We start from the raw sequence: 14,049 nt of genomic DNA, 5'->3' as shown, positions 1-14,049 counted from the left end.
TAGGGACCTTTAAGTTTGTATCTCCAGTGTTCACATGGGGGAGTTACACTTCAGCACTTTGGTGTGCAGCTACCCAAGGAAAGACTTACTCTCCATCCAAAGACCCATTATGTTTTCTTCATTAAGGGGCAGGAAAGAGAAAAACTGCTGTGGCAATGGCACCCCGAAAAAATGTATGGAATTCCTATCAATATAAAGTAATAATACTTTCCACTGATACATTGCTTTGCACCTGTTGATCTAAATGTATTTTCCAAACAATAATTACTTAAGCCTTGCAAAACCTCTGTTAGATAGGTACCATTACACTCTGAGACACAGACATGCGAAGTGTCTAGTGCAGGGGTAGGCAACTTATGGTACGGGTGCCGAAGGCGGCATGCAAGCTGATTTTCAGTGGTACTCACACTGCCCGGGTTCTAGCCACCGGTCCAGGGGGCTCTGCATTTTAATTTAATTTTAAATGAAGCTTCTTAAACATTTAAAAAAACTTATTTACTTTACATACAACAATAGTTTAGTTCTATATTATAGACTTATAGAAAGAGACCTTCTAAAACCGTTAAAATTTATTACTGGCACACGAATCCTTAAAGTGAATAAATGAAGACTCGGCACACCACCTCTGAAAGGTTGCCGACCCCTGGTCTAGTGTTTAGTTACAAAGCAAGTCAGTCACAGGGCTGTGACTGGAACCCAGAATTTCTGACCTGACCACTAGACAACATTCCCTCCCATAATGGAAGTTCCACATGCAGATCTTTGGCAGCATGAGTCTTGTGTGCAGTTACTGCTGTTTTTTCATGCAGCTCTTCTGTTACATAACATAGCAATGAAAATTCAAAATGCACAGATCACAGTTTGCACTTTTCTGCAGCTTTGTCATGACATATTTCACCCATTCCAAATAAATTAAAGTACTTCGAGGATTTAGTTATTTTCCCAGAGTTCCCTTTAAAAGTTTGTTTTCTAGAACACTTCTGAGTTATGTCGTCATTCACAATGGATTTGCAATACTGGTCAAGCTGAAGGAACATTGATCAGTGCCAGTTGCCATGGGCTGTTACAAATCAGACATAGAAATGCAAATTCTGTGAATGAGGGGTGAAATAAATGGTGACTCCCATCTGCCAGCAACACCGCCACTGGAATGGACACAATCAGGCATACACAAGTTCTTACAACTCTATACTTCATGTAGTACTTAAAAATAACATACACACCCTTACAACTAAATGCACTACCACTTCTGAACCATTTAATAACACCAGATATTGGAACTGTTGCAAAAGTCTGTGAGCCAAAGGCAGCTGTGTGACAAAGTTCAAAAGTGCACTTCCCTCCAGTTACCAGGCGGTTCCAAACATTTTTCTTCCCTACAGACTGAAAGTCCAACAAGTGAAAGCTAATTGCCTCTGTATAATTTTCAAAAGGGCATATGCCTTCCATTATTATCATCTAGTATTTGTATTATCTGGTGCCTAGATGCCCCAATCAAGACCAGGGCCTTACTGTAAACATATACAGTGACAGACAATTCCTGCCCTCTAAAGCTAACCATAGAACTGCACAAGACAGACGAGGTGTGGGACAAAAGATATATTATTATCCCCTTTTATTCACGGAAAACTGAGGCACAGAGATTAAGCAACTTCCCAAGGTCACACAGATTGTCAGTGGCAGAGCCAGGAACTGAATCCAGATTTGACCCAGACTTGTAAGCACAATACCATAATCCTTCCAGCTTTTCATACTACATTTTTGTTTTCCAAATGATAATAACAGCAATATAATAATCATATTCCTATGTAGGAGTGTAAGCTCCCCAGAGCTGGGGCAATGTGTTTTCCTTGCCTGTAGAGCACCGGGGGCTGTTGAAATAATCAGAACACCAGCATCTGCAGAACGTATATCAGTATTTTTCCTCCAGGGATGATAAATTGTGGTAATCACTGAAAGAAGAAGTTATTTTATGTATTATTACATGTAATGCAATGAATTTACTGGAAAACATGTGTAATTCTAGTCCAGCTAACGTCATAGTCGTTGCAAAACTGTGACGAGTAGTTAATGGGTTTGGAGAACACAGATGACTTTCAATGGGACTTAAGCTCCAAAGTCACTTAGGTGCTTTGGAAAATTCAATCCTTACTCTTTTGGGTACCTACCAAAAAGAGAGTTGGGCCTGAGCCACAAACATCAAGATCTGAATCTAACCATCCCCAAAATTCAAGGGTGTTGATAGGTTTCACATTGGACTCATAGCGGAAAAATAAAACCCAATTATCATTATTACATAGTTGTGCAGGTTTATAAGCACTTTACAAGCATGCAAGAAAATACATTTTCTGCCGAAATAAATGCAAGACAAGGCACAGTGTAACATTTCAGGAGCAGGGCATCCAGTTCTGCTGAACGAAGCAAATCTCAGATGGAACGCTCAGATGTTGATGGTTATTTGGAGATATGACTACTTTCCCCTTTTTTCAGAAAAGCCTGCCACTGACTCTGATTACAGACCAAACAATACAAGCACATTGTCAATGGTTCTAACAACAATCCAACAGCCTACATATAGTGACAGGGCTACACGTCTAATTCATTATTGACACATCTTCCACAAACCTGGGACTCCCAACTCTGCTGGCCATATATCCATGCACCCTGTTGTGTAGACAATGTGCTATCTCCAGGAAGAAGTCTGCTTTCATAGATTAACACATCCTTTTCATCACTGTCAAAGCTATTCCAAAGTTTATGACTCTCCAATCTGTCTAATCAGACAGACTCATTGATCCAACTGTTAAATTTCTCATATAAAAACTCCACTCTGTCTCTTGGTGGGATTAGGACATACCTCCATCAGAGACATCAGAATGCAAAGCCACCCTAATGGCCTTCCTCCAAATTTGCCGTGAGCACAAAGCACTTCCTCCCTTCACCTGATACCATATGGCCAGTGTAGCCCTGAGGATTAATCTGTTGGTCTGTATAAAATGTCTTTTGGATAAATTTAAGTATTTGATGTAATAGGCTTATAGATTTATAATGCAATAGCTGTAATGCAAGAAACCCACAGGTCAAACATCCTGTATGACGCTAAGGCAACTTCAGCACATTTTGGGACCCTTACTTAGAAAAGTGATAATAAGACAAAATACCTACACAAATGTCTGGAGACCTTTAACTGAACCAATAACAGTAAAGGGTGGAAAAAGGGGATTTTTGCTCACAAAACCTAACAAGTACACCACAAATGCATACATATCTGTCATTCATACGCACATAAATGTTAACGTATGAGGCAGGTGTACCCTAACATTTCCATGGGGGAAAGATGAAATTTGGGCATAGGAGGAAGGATTTCCAACCAATGCTCTGTAAAAAGGTGAGACAGCTCACCATCAGGGAGGCGACACACCCATCTATCTGCTCCTGTCTGCTTTCCATCACCTCCATCCTCATCTACGTATCGATGCTACTCATCTTCGATGGCTATTAACTATTAATAGGCCGTAGTATTATTCTGTTCAAAACAGTAAGCAAAAAGGGATTTACTCTCCCTCATATTTCATTTTAGTTTTAACATTTAGTATACATAGGGTTAAAATCAGAACGCAAACCACCTTGAAATAACTTCCTTTGCCAGAGGTGTGAAACCGCCCAAGGGGCGCTGTTACACCAAAGTGAATATTCAAGTTTGCATAAATTATAAATCTATATCTTAAAGAACTGTGATATTTTGTAACTTTGTAATCTTAAACTGTTTTAACATTTGTTTATTGTTTCATTGATTTTAATGAAAGGTCTTTACGACTATATCTGTCCCAGTGTAAGCTCCTGTCATATACCCCGAAGTTCCTTTTATAAACTCTGTGAAGCCTGATTCAGGACGAACTTTATCTTCTGATCAAATATATTGGTGAGCCAAGCCCATCCTAATTAATATACAATAATTATTATTAATATTACTAATTAATTAAAAATTAATTAATTAAATACAATTAAATTAAGTGGATAAATTACACCAACCATACTAACCCACCCCAAATCAGCTACACCAGGTATCAGGCTCATTATTCCCATAAGTAATATAAAGAAATTATGTTGTAATGGATTATAATATATTTGACTATAACTGTGATAAATTACAATTAAGGTGGTAGTGGTCTGTGCCTTTTGGAGCAGTCCCTACTCTGTAGGAATATGGTTTGCTTAGCAATCAAATTGTTTATACATCTCTAGCAACAGACGCTTGGCAGAATGAAACCAACATGCTTTTTTTAAAAAATACAGTAAGAAAACTGCTTAAGCTGTTTTTGGGTAGCAGGCCATTAAAATTCACCTGATTATGGAGCCACTGAATAGCAACCTGAACCATTTTTGCACAAACTTTCCCACAACATTCACTTTCAGGTGTACACCAAGACTAGAAAATGACAGACTGAAAATTTCAGAAAGTTACAAGCAAATGAATGTAGGGGAATAGAATGGAAACACGCCTGCAACCTGAACCATCGTGGTTACTAATGTTCCTCCTACAGTAAGATGAAGATACATATGGCCTTTTTACCATAGTGAGAAATCAGGAAGGGAGCGAGTCTGTATACAGAGAGACTGAGAAGTGAGGAATTGGTGTCTATTGACTCACAGAGCTTAAGGTCAGAAGGCACCAGCAGACCATCTAGTCTGACCTCCTGCATATCACAGGCCACCAACACCACTCAGCACCTGCACACTAAACCCAACAACCCGATTTAGACCAAAGTATCACAGCTGACAGGAGACTAGACCATTATGTGTCACAGTCCGAGAACAGGAGGGATGGAGGTGCACCAGGCCTGATGCCCCTGCAATGACAGGGAAATGATTAAGTGAGATATACCCAGCTAATCCTGGCATGTGACATTGCAGAGGAAGGTGGGGGGGAGCCCAAGGTCCCTGCTAACCTGACCTGGGAGGAAATTCCTTCTCGACCAATCATAGGGTGACAAGTTAGATCCTCAACATGTGAGCAAGAGCCAACCAGCCAAGAGAGACAGAATGCTCAATGCTACCTCAGAGCCCTTCCCCACCTCAACCAATGTCTCATCTCCTGCCATGACCATCCCTGTCACATTAGAGGAAGCAGATAAAAACAAAACACCTAAAACACACGGGGTGGGATGAATCCCTTCCTGACCTCTGCAGGTGGTTGACTGAAACCCTGAAGTGTGACCATAATGAGTAGGTGACCTGGAAAATGGCCTGTGGTTGAGCCATAGGCGGGGATTTGTAACCCATATTCAACAGCTCTGTGATGAATTTACAGGTGACTATTATTTTTCATGGAACTCACTGTGAAATCAAGAATCACGCATTTGCTTAGACTGGTGTCCCCAGCCTGTGGTCTGTGAAGCACCGGTACATCACGGAGTCCTTCCTGGTGGATCATGGGGTGCTTGCTCTTCCTTTTTATTTCCACTTGCTAAACTTCTTTAACAGATACATTAACCACTTCCAAAATACCTTTCTTCCATATAAGCAGTTGCCATAGTTTCCATACAGATGTTATGAGATCATAAATGGGAGTGGAAGTATCCATGAGACAATCTATCTACTAAATATTGGTGCATGCCATGAAAATATTTGGGAACTCAAGAGTTAGACAATCTGATGGGTGAACATTATTCCAGCTCTCAGTAATATAAATTACTTAAGATGTGAACAACAGAATCTGATTCATCCCATGACTATTATGCAGGCAGTCATGAGCCAGGTTTCCTCTAATGTATGTAACCATAAGGATTATTTATAAAATAACACATATTCCTCCAAGCATTTTTTTCATTGCTGCAAGTGACCGGTGAATGCTCAGTCATGCAAAATAAAAATAATAAAAAAAAGAAAAATAGAAAGCACTGGAATCTACAGCAGTTGGAACTCCTCATTTCTGTTCTCAACTCTGCCAGCAACTCGTACTGAGATCTTGGCCAAGTCATTTCCCCCATCTGCCTCGTTTTCCACACAGAGTAAGAAGAGAGAGTCCTAAATGTTAACAAGAATTCATATCACCTCCTCCTCCCCCAGCAGTTACATAATGATCCCAAAGAGGAACCAATACATGAGTTAAGCAGTTGGTACCTCTCTACCCTCAGCACAGATGTCTTGAGTCTTTCGAAGAAACAGATGAAGATGTTGGGACCTATCAATTCTGATATCTCTGTGGGAGCACGATTAGTAACCTTTAAACATGGTTAAGCAGCACATTGCCCTTTGTCTGAACCTCACTTTGCTACCGACAAACAAGAGGCAACACTGACTAGGCCACCAAAGAAATGAATATATTAGAGATTTCTGCTAATGATTACTTGTATTACCGTAGCACCTAGGAGCCCCAGTCACGGAGCAGGGCCCCATTGTGCTGGGCAAACACAGAAGAATAAGCCAGTCCCTGCCCAGTCTTTGGGACATCCATGCTAATGGGTGACACATATGCTTCTCAGTCATACCAGCTGTAGGTGCTTAGTCGCTGTGTTGAGCGAATGAGATGTTTTTAGCCACAAATCAGCATGGACTTGTTTTCATTTCCACCATCTCGAGGAAAGTGACTTGCTCCCAGTTGGTCCATTTACAAATGACAGTTTTGGGTCAGTGTTGTATTACTATTGTCCTGACCCTGTGTCATGGGAGAGCAGACAGTACTCTGGAACTGCTCTGAATGAAGTTCAGACAGGACCCTCTTGTAGTGTGACACCCTGAGGGCACACTCTCACTAGAGCAAGAGTCCTTGGTTTCAGCACCTCCTGGGTCTGACCTCGGACCATTCAGCACCCTGTTTCAAGCCGTGAGTTCCCCACAGTGAGTCCACCTGGCGAAGTCTTATGTGCCCCCAAAGGGGCCATGCACCCCAACTTCCAAAGTCAGCAGTGACTCTCAGTCAGCACTGTAAAACAGAAGCGTTTATTAGTTGTCTGGAACACAATACAGAATGGATCTCATTAGCTCAGAAAGCAGGAAGTTACAGCAAAGTTCATTTTGGTGAGACCCAGAGCTCTGGGCTGTACCCCCACAGCCCTCCCGAGTCCCAAACCAAGAGACTGACTAGCTTCCAGCCGCCTACCCTTAGTCATGCCCAGTTGTAACTCCTCCATCCTTTGTGCTGTTTCCTGGGTAACCCGGTCACCTGACCTCCAACTCTCTCGTAGTTCTCCAGCTCCTCCGGCTGGCTCTTGCAGAGGACGGGTTCCGGCTATCTGCCAGGATGCAGAATGCTTGGCCATTGTCTGGACCCAGAAAGGTACACGGCAGTCACACCTGCCCTCTAGGGGTCTCTGCAACAATCACACACCCTTGTCACACCACCAACACACAGGGGAAACTGAGGCCCACATAGATTACTCATACAAAACACTAAGAAAATTCCCACTTTGTCACACCCTGTTCCATTCCTCACCAGCTTCACATCATGAATGAAGAGAACTAAGACTCATGGTAATTATGGACCACCTGAAATCTAGGTGCAAATCCTGAACTAAGTTCATGAAATACAGGATAAGGAAAAGGCACAGCATGCTCTAAACCAGAGCTCTTCAAACTGGATTCTATGTTAGCCACATCCACAAAGTGTCTGGATTTTCCTTAGAAAATTTCTTACATTTACACAAAATATATTTAACAGGACAGCCACACTTTTTTCCAAAAATCAAAACGGGTATTAGGATATTTGAGAACCACTGGTCTTAACCATGGCTAAGTACAAAAATGACCACACACCACATTATGGAGGCATTCAAGAGGGCTCAGGGTATCTCTTTTCAAAGGCCTTGATTTTCACACCCAGCAATGACCACTGTTCAGGACGGGCTCTGCTTGCCAAGGCATCAGTTTAGACTATTAGGCTGGTCAAAGTCACATTTCAGAATTTTCAACATCTTGTAAACCATTATTCTACACACTTATCTCTTAGTGTGTGGGTGCACACATATTCATCGACAGCTGTTTTACAAACACGACAATCAAAAGGACCAGTAGTCTCCTACGAGATTGCGGTGTTGCTCTGTGACCCAGCTTCTAAAGGTGTTCAGAATGATTAGCTCTACTCCTATCTTTCCCTTTCCATCCCCAGGAGTTGGAGAATAACAATAATCTAATTTATGGAGGGCCATAAATTCCCATAAAATCTTAAAGTACTTTAAAAACTATAGACAGTATTTTACAAGAGTTACTGCATATACTGTGTGAATGCAGACACCTCTGGGGTGGAATAAGATAGCTATTTAGAAGCACTTAGTAATCCTACCTAACCATTCACAACAAGAAGTAAAGTTAATTACATCCAAATGAAATTACAGGGGGAATTTTGGGAGGAACAATGGAACAACTGGAATTTGGCCAGAACACACGTTTCCCTATTCTTGAAAAAAAAAAAAGCCATGGAATTTTTAATGGCCACAGAGAGATGAGGCCCTTGATGTTACTATCCTGTCAGCAGCACATCACCCCCTGACACCATGACGGAACAATGGTTCTAAAGTGACTCAGTAGGAAGAGCATCTCCTAGTGAGTTACCAAGACCACTTTCCTGCAGCTCCTAAAGTTTTCTTTGGAGGTTTCTCATCCAAATACTATATCTCAACAATCCTGCCAACCCCTGCTAGTCTGAGTTTACTGAAGCCCCAAGACTGGAAATGAACAGGGTCTCTCACATGGTAGCGCTTCACATGACAAGCTGTGCAAACAAGCTGGCTACAACAAAATAAATAAATAAACCCACTGAGTGTGCTTCTAGCTGAGAGGATTCCTGCCCCCTTAAGTGGAAACAAAATCTTGAAAAGAATCTATTAAATAGCAGGGCTGCAGCTTCGATTCACTGACGGTCGTGCTCCTAGAGTAAAACCAGAGACAGACTCTTATCTTTGCAGAAACAATGCCCCATAACTAACTGATCTGAGGTTTATTGGTCTGCTTGGGGGGTATGCCAGAGTTGTTAAAATACAAGTTACATTTTCTCTGCCTAGTATGAACTTGGATGGTGACAAGTTCACGTTAGGACAGAGTTGCCATTTCAGGAAAGGAAGGGAAGAGGAGGGGAGGGAGAGGGAGAGGGAGAGAGAGGTGCACGCACACGCGTGCGCACATGCACACACACATTGCAGAAGCAATCCTTGGAATCTCCAGGGGCAGACTAGCCAAACAGTCAGCAGCAGCACAGGTAAAGGGCTGGCGGAAGAGAACTTAATGACAGTTCAGACATGTGGTGAATGACTCAGAGGAAGAAACAGAGCTTGTAGAAATATTCTCAGATCGACACAGTCACTGAGCCAACAATTTGTTTTAATCATACCGCATGCATGTTATTCACCCATGTCCATGAATTCCTAATTAAAGTAATTAGTTGGGGGAGATATATCCATAATTCTGTTTTTAGGGGACTCACTAGGGTGTTCCTATGAAACACCATGTGTCATGCGCTGAAGGCTCTTGGCTTTTACAATTAATCAATGGCAAACTTCTTGCAGACCATCTCCTGAATACCTGGTCAAAAATGAATGGCCATTTCTACAATAGGCACCTATCCTCTATCACACAGGACAAAATCCCGACTGTTCACAAAACTATTTAAGGACATCAAAATCTAGCTCCAGATTCCCAGGCTAAGAGCTACATTTTGCCCTCAGAGGTTCATAGCACTGAAGTCAACAGGAGATCATACATAAGATGCGGGCAGAATCTGATCCCAAAAGAGCCCTCTGCAGTCGCTGCTGCAATTCCAGTCTTGCAGTTCTGTGAAACACAGCAGAAAACTGAGTGTATGAACAAGATACGCAGCCAGGTACTGCATGAGGTTGCTGTACAGCATCTGCAGAACAATGTCACAATAACCCGTCAAAATCTATGAAGGCTCATAGCAAAGGACAACCCCATGAAGATAAGAAAATCCTAACACCGACTGCATCCAAATATTATTTGGCAGGGTATAAGGAGAACTGCCAGTGACCATGCTTTGTGTAGGAGAGAGGACATTCAAATTCAGTTATGGTCAGGGATTTGCTTGTGAAAATGAGGGATGGGTCAAATCCCCCTTTTTTTTTACATCAGATGGAACATCAATTAGTAGCTCTGGGTAGTCACCAGAGACAGAGTATGAATACCAGACATGAGAACAGAACAGGGCCTTTTCATACCAACTCAACATAGCCATGAGAGATGGCACAATGCTGGTACTAGCAGGATGAGGCTTCCCAGAGAGCAACATGCCCATTTTTCCTGAATGCCATGGTCAGGACCTCTGCTAGGGGTAAATGTCTCCAAACAGCAGCATGTCAATCTTATTCTTAGCCAACAGACGAGGCATTTTACTTCTACCCACACTGGCCTCCTCTGTTCCAGGAGCAAAATATGGCTACATTCAGCGAAAACTAAGTTGCTGTCAATCGACGATGAATTCAGGCCACAGCCAAAGCTAATTAAAAAAGAACGCACAGCGGTGTGGATGTCTTAGCGTGGCACAGATAGGGTTACACTCTTGATGTATGCTGATTGACACTGCTAAGGTTACTTCAGGCTCACAGATCTCACCCATCACGCCATGCAGAGCAGTGAGCTCAGCCCACCCAGGGAATATACAGACTCACACACAGACACACAGACACAGCATACAGCAGCACAGCCCAACAGGCTGTCTCAACAGCAACCTGACACCTTTCATAAGGAAAGCGCAGCAAAATGGAATCTCGCTGTGCTGTTCTCCAACTGCAGCAATAGTCAAAAATACTACACCACCGCATATGCAGACACATGCAGAATGCAAATTCCCAGTGCCTACCTTTGCTGTCTGATGGCAGGCAGATTCTGTACTGGTTTGGCTTGGTGATTGTTCCCTTCTTTATGAAGTGTTCTGATCAACCAATGCTATTTGCATTCTTTCATTAGCACCTGTTTCAAGCAAGGAAGGGAAAAGCTCATTATGAGATCAGCTTCCTTTTAAAATAAAAATAAGATTAGTAGATCGACGGTGCCGAATAATAGCAATGGCAATAATTAAACCTGTATATTAAAGCCCCAAACTAGGCAGTTTAATAATGGGAGATCCTGCAGGTTGTGAGCATGCTCCAGCCGGAACAAATCCTTCCTCTGTTATTCCTCCGAATAAAAATAAACCATGGTCAAGAAACCCAAACGGAAGGTTCTTCCTAGAATCCCTGCTGCTGAAAAATCTGTAATAAATTCAGCCTGAAGATGCAGAATCGAATCAGCAGCTGTTTTCTGGATCCAAAGCCAGCCAAAGCCTCTCTTGTCTTTTCCCACTATGAGTCTAGGCCTTTTTGAAAAGGGTTTTAACCTTTTAAAGATACAGTACACCAATTATCACTTAAGGAGAGCTGTCACTCAGTGCTCCAAAAACCCTGTCCACACAGCCCAAGAAGAGGGAAGGGGACATTGTTTGGGCTAATGGTCTTTCTGAATAAATGTTATTATTATCATCATAGACTTTAAGAGTGTAATCCTTGCATTAGGTAATAAAAATAAACTGATAAACTTGCCACTCAGCTGCCGAATATGTACATAGTCACCACAAAACTAAACAGCCTTTAGTTACAATACACATTGAATTCTCAATATACAGCCTCGAATTATGGATATTATTTTTACTGCTATTGAATCTTTGGCCGAAATAGTTACTGAAGCAGCTACTCTCCCCGCTTGCCATGACAGGGTTAAGTAAAGGCAGAGAACAGCCCCTGTCAAGTACTTACCATCACAACTAAGGACGAGGACTGAAAGTTTGAAATGGGCAGTTTCGGGCATGAAATACAGCATTCTTCCAAAACACTTCTACCAAAACAAACCAAGAAATGCCCAGCCCCAGCCCTCCACTACCACACGTTTTACTGGCTCAGACCATCCCATCCCTGGTCCGCTTCCATACCTCGTTTTTAAAGGAAGGAGGCGACAAGGCAGCTAAACCTCTCCGGAGCACATTTCCTGGTTCTTTTTAGCAACCCAGAAACCCCCAAGCACCCCCGCCCACCCCAGCCCTGGATCTCTCTCTCGCTCAGAGCGGGAGCGAAGCTGGTGCGCCCCAGCCTACTCCTAGGGAAACAATCGCAGCCATCCAGTGCGGACACACATGTCCCGTGCATGCAGCCAGCCGCCACATGCGTCTCCCCTGCTGACATGCATTAGCCAGCCCACCTGAGGGCCAGTCGGAGCAGCATCCTCGGCGGCTGGTGAATAAAAGCCTCTCCCCAGGGGGCTGTCATTTAGCACCCACCAAGCTTCTGTTTACGGTATAGTCCTGGGTCTGCAGAGCCTGTCGGACAAACCATTGCAATCAAGCGGTGCTCTCCCCCCCCTCCCCGCCACCCCCCCCCCAGCCACTTTCCCTTCCTCCTCCCTCCCCCTTCCACGGCTCTTCAGCAGAAAATTATCATATTTCATGTGTCGTTGCTCCAGCGCGCTGCCTGCTCTCGCCAATTGGCTGGGCCCTGGCAGCCGGAAATGTCAGCAGCCGGAGCGCCCCAGGGCTGGCTCGGCGGAGCGCAGGCTCGCCGCGGCCGGAGGGCTGCGGAGCGGGACCCGCCAGCGCCGCGGGCCGCGGGGAGACGCGGCTGCCCAACCTGCCGTGGCAGGAGCGGAGGCGGTGGAAGCCGCCCTGGAAAACTAACCCCAAGGGCGGGAGCTTCCAGCCAGAGGAGAGGCGGGTGGTTCCCAGGCTCTGCTGGGATCGGAAGCAAGCGGGCTTTTCCAGGCAGCTGCCGCGGGAGAAGCAGCGGCCTTGGGGCTCGCCCTTCGTCCAGCCAGGGGGTTACAAGCCCAGGCCAGAGCTCTCCCCCTGCCATTTCCAGAGCTGCGCCGGGGTCAGAGAGCTGCGAAAAGCGGCGTGTTCTGGAGGCACTTCTGCGTCCATCTCCTGCACGCTGGATCTCTGTGCCTCCAAGCCCCTCGTTTGTTATCGGCAGAGATTTTCTGTATGAAAAGGGGAATCTTTGTTTATTAAGAGATCCAGTTGTTCCAGCTGCAGTTCCTCGTGCCCCCTCCGCGCTGAAGTCATAAGAGAGCTGGCCAAATAATTACCAATTAATAATGTATATGTTTAATTAAAACCACTTTAACTCACAAACAGATCAGAACATTTTCTAATGACTCCATTATCGGAAATTATTTGTTAATTTCTTCTGCAGATAATGCCTGACCTGTGATAGTGTTCCAGTTTCTTAACTGGACAGTTTACATAAACTAACCACCACAGCAAAAACTGTTGAATTTTACAATCAGACATACAATTCAAAAATTGTTTTGGGCAAATACCCAAGTTTAAAATTCACTTTTAGTAAGTGAGTCTGGATCTAGGCATTTATGCTGCACTCATGACCATGGTATCTGAGAGCTTTACAGAATTATATGGATCCCCATATTTCCCCCCTAAAGTGAAGCTATTCATAGTCATTTTTGTGTTTATGAGGTGTGAGTGCTGAAAGTTCAGATTAAACAAACCAACAAATACAGTAACATTGAAATTTGATTTTTTTTTTCCCACAATTTTCTCAGCTCTAAGATACCATCCTCTGATTGGTTGAAATAGTTGAAAATATACCATTAACAGGGGCCTGTTAATAATACTTTGCACTTAACTTATGTAGGCCCTGTCACGTGAGGTGGGTAAACATTATCATCATCATTCTACACATGGGAAAACTGAGAGCCAGGGTCCTTAAGTGACTTGCCTGTGGACACACAGCATGCATGCAGCTGAGTTGGGAAGAAAGCCTGAACTCCTGCCTCCACTAGACCGTTCTGCCTCCCATCATGTGAGATATACACTTGGGAGACAGAATGGTGGAAAATCAGAGGCAGATGAACTCTTAAGGAAACAGTTGTCTTCTTTGCATGCAAATGTGCCTTGTACAAATAAACAAAGAAAGAAGAGGGAACAATCCTATGATATCCACAGAACTGTACCTGGCAGGACATTTTTCAGAGTTTCTTACTGGGTTCTTTAAAGTACAAATGAAAAAGAAGCAATAGAGCTATGTTAAACAGCTTTCTTTTTATTTCATCATGGCT

General features: G+C 43.4%; 1 protein-coding gene across 8 annotated transcripts in view; it reads right to left on the bottom strand.

Moving 5' to 3' along the window:
- HIVEP3 (HIVEP zinc finger 3) overlaps positions 1-12,332 on the bottom strand; it is a 435,200-nt gene extending 422,868 nt beyond the window's left edge. For 6 of the 8 annotated variants that reach the window (XM_050932270.1, XM_050932274.1, XM_050932275.1 and 3 more), the window contains exons 1-2: positions 12,178-12,332; positions 10,808-10,917 (exon numbers count right to left, since the gene is read on the bottom strand). The gene's annotated coding sequence lies outside the window, so the exon portion shown is untranslated. Of the gene's footprint in view, positions 1-10,807; positions 10,918-11,911; positions 11,956-12,177 lie in introns of those variants that run through there. The other 2 variants (XM_050932276.1, XM_050932277.1) reach the window with 2 other exon arrangements.
- Positions 12,333-14,049: the final 1,717 nt, after the last annotated feature.

The sequence above is a fragment of the Gopherus flavomarginatus genome, chromosome 22 (genome assembly GCF_025201925.1).
Source record: "Gopherus flavomarginatus isolate rGopFla2 chromosome 22, rGopFla2.mat.asm, whole genome shotgun sequence".
In the NCBI taxonomy this organism is placed as follows: Eukaryota; Metazoa; Chordata; order Testudines; family Testudinidae; genus Gopherus; species Gopherus flavomarginatus.
This window is presented reverse-complemented; position numbering and strand designations above follow the sequence as displayed.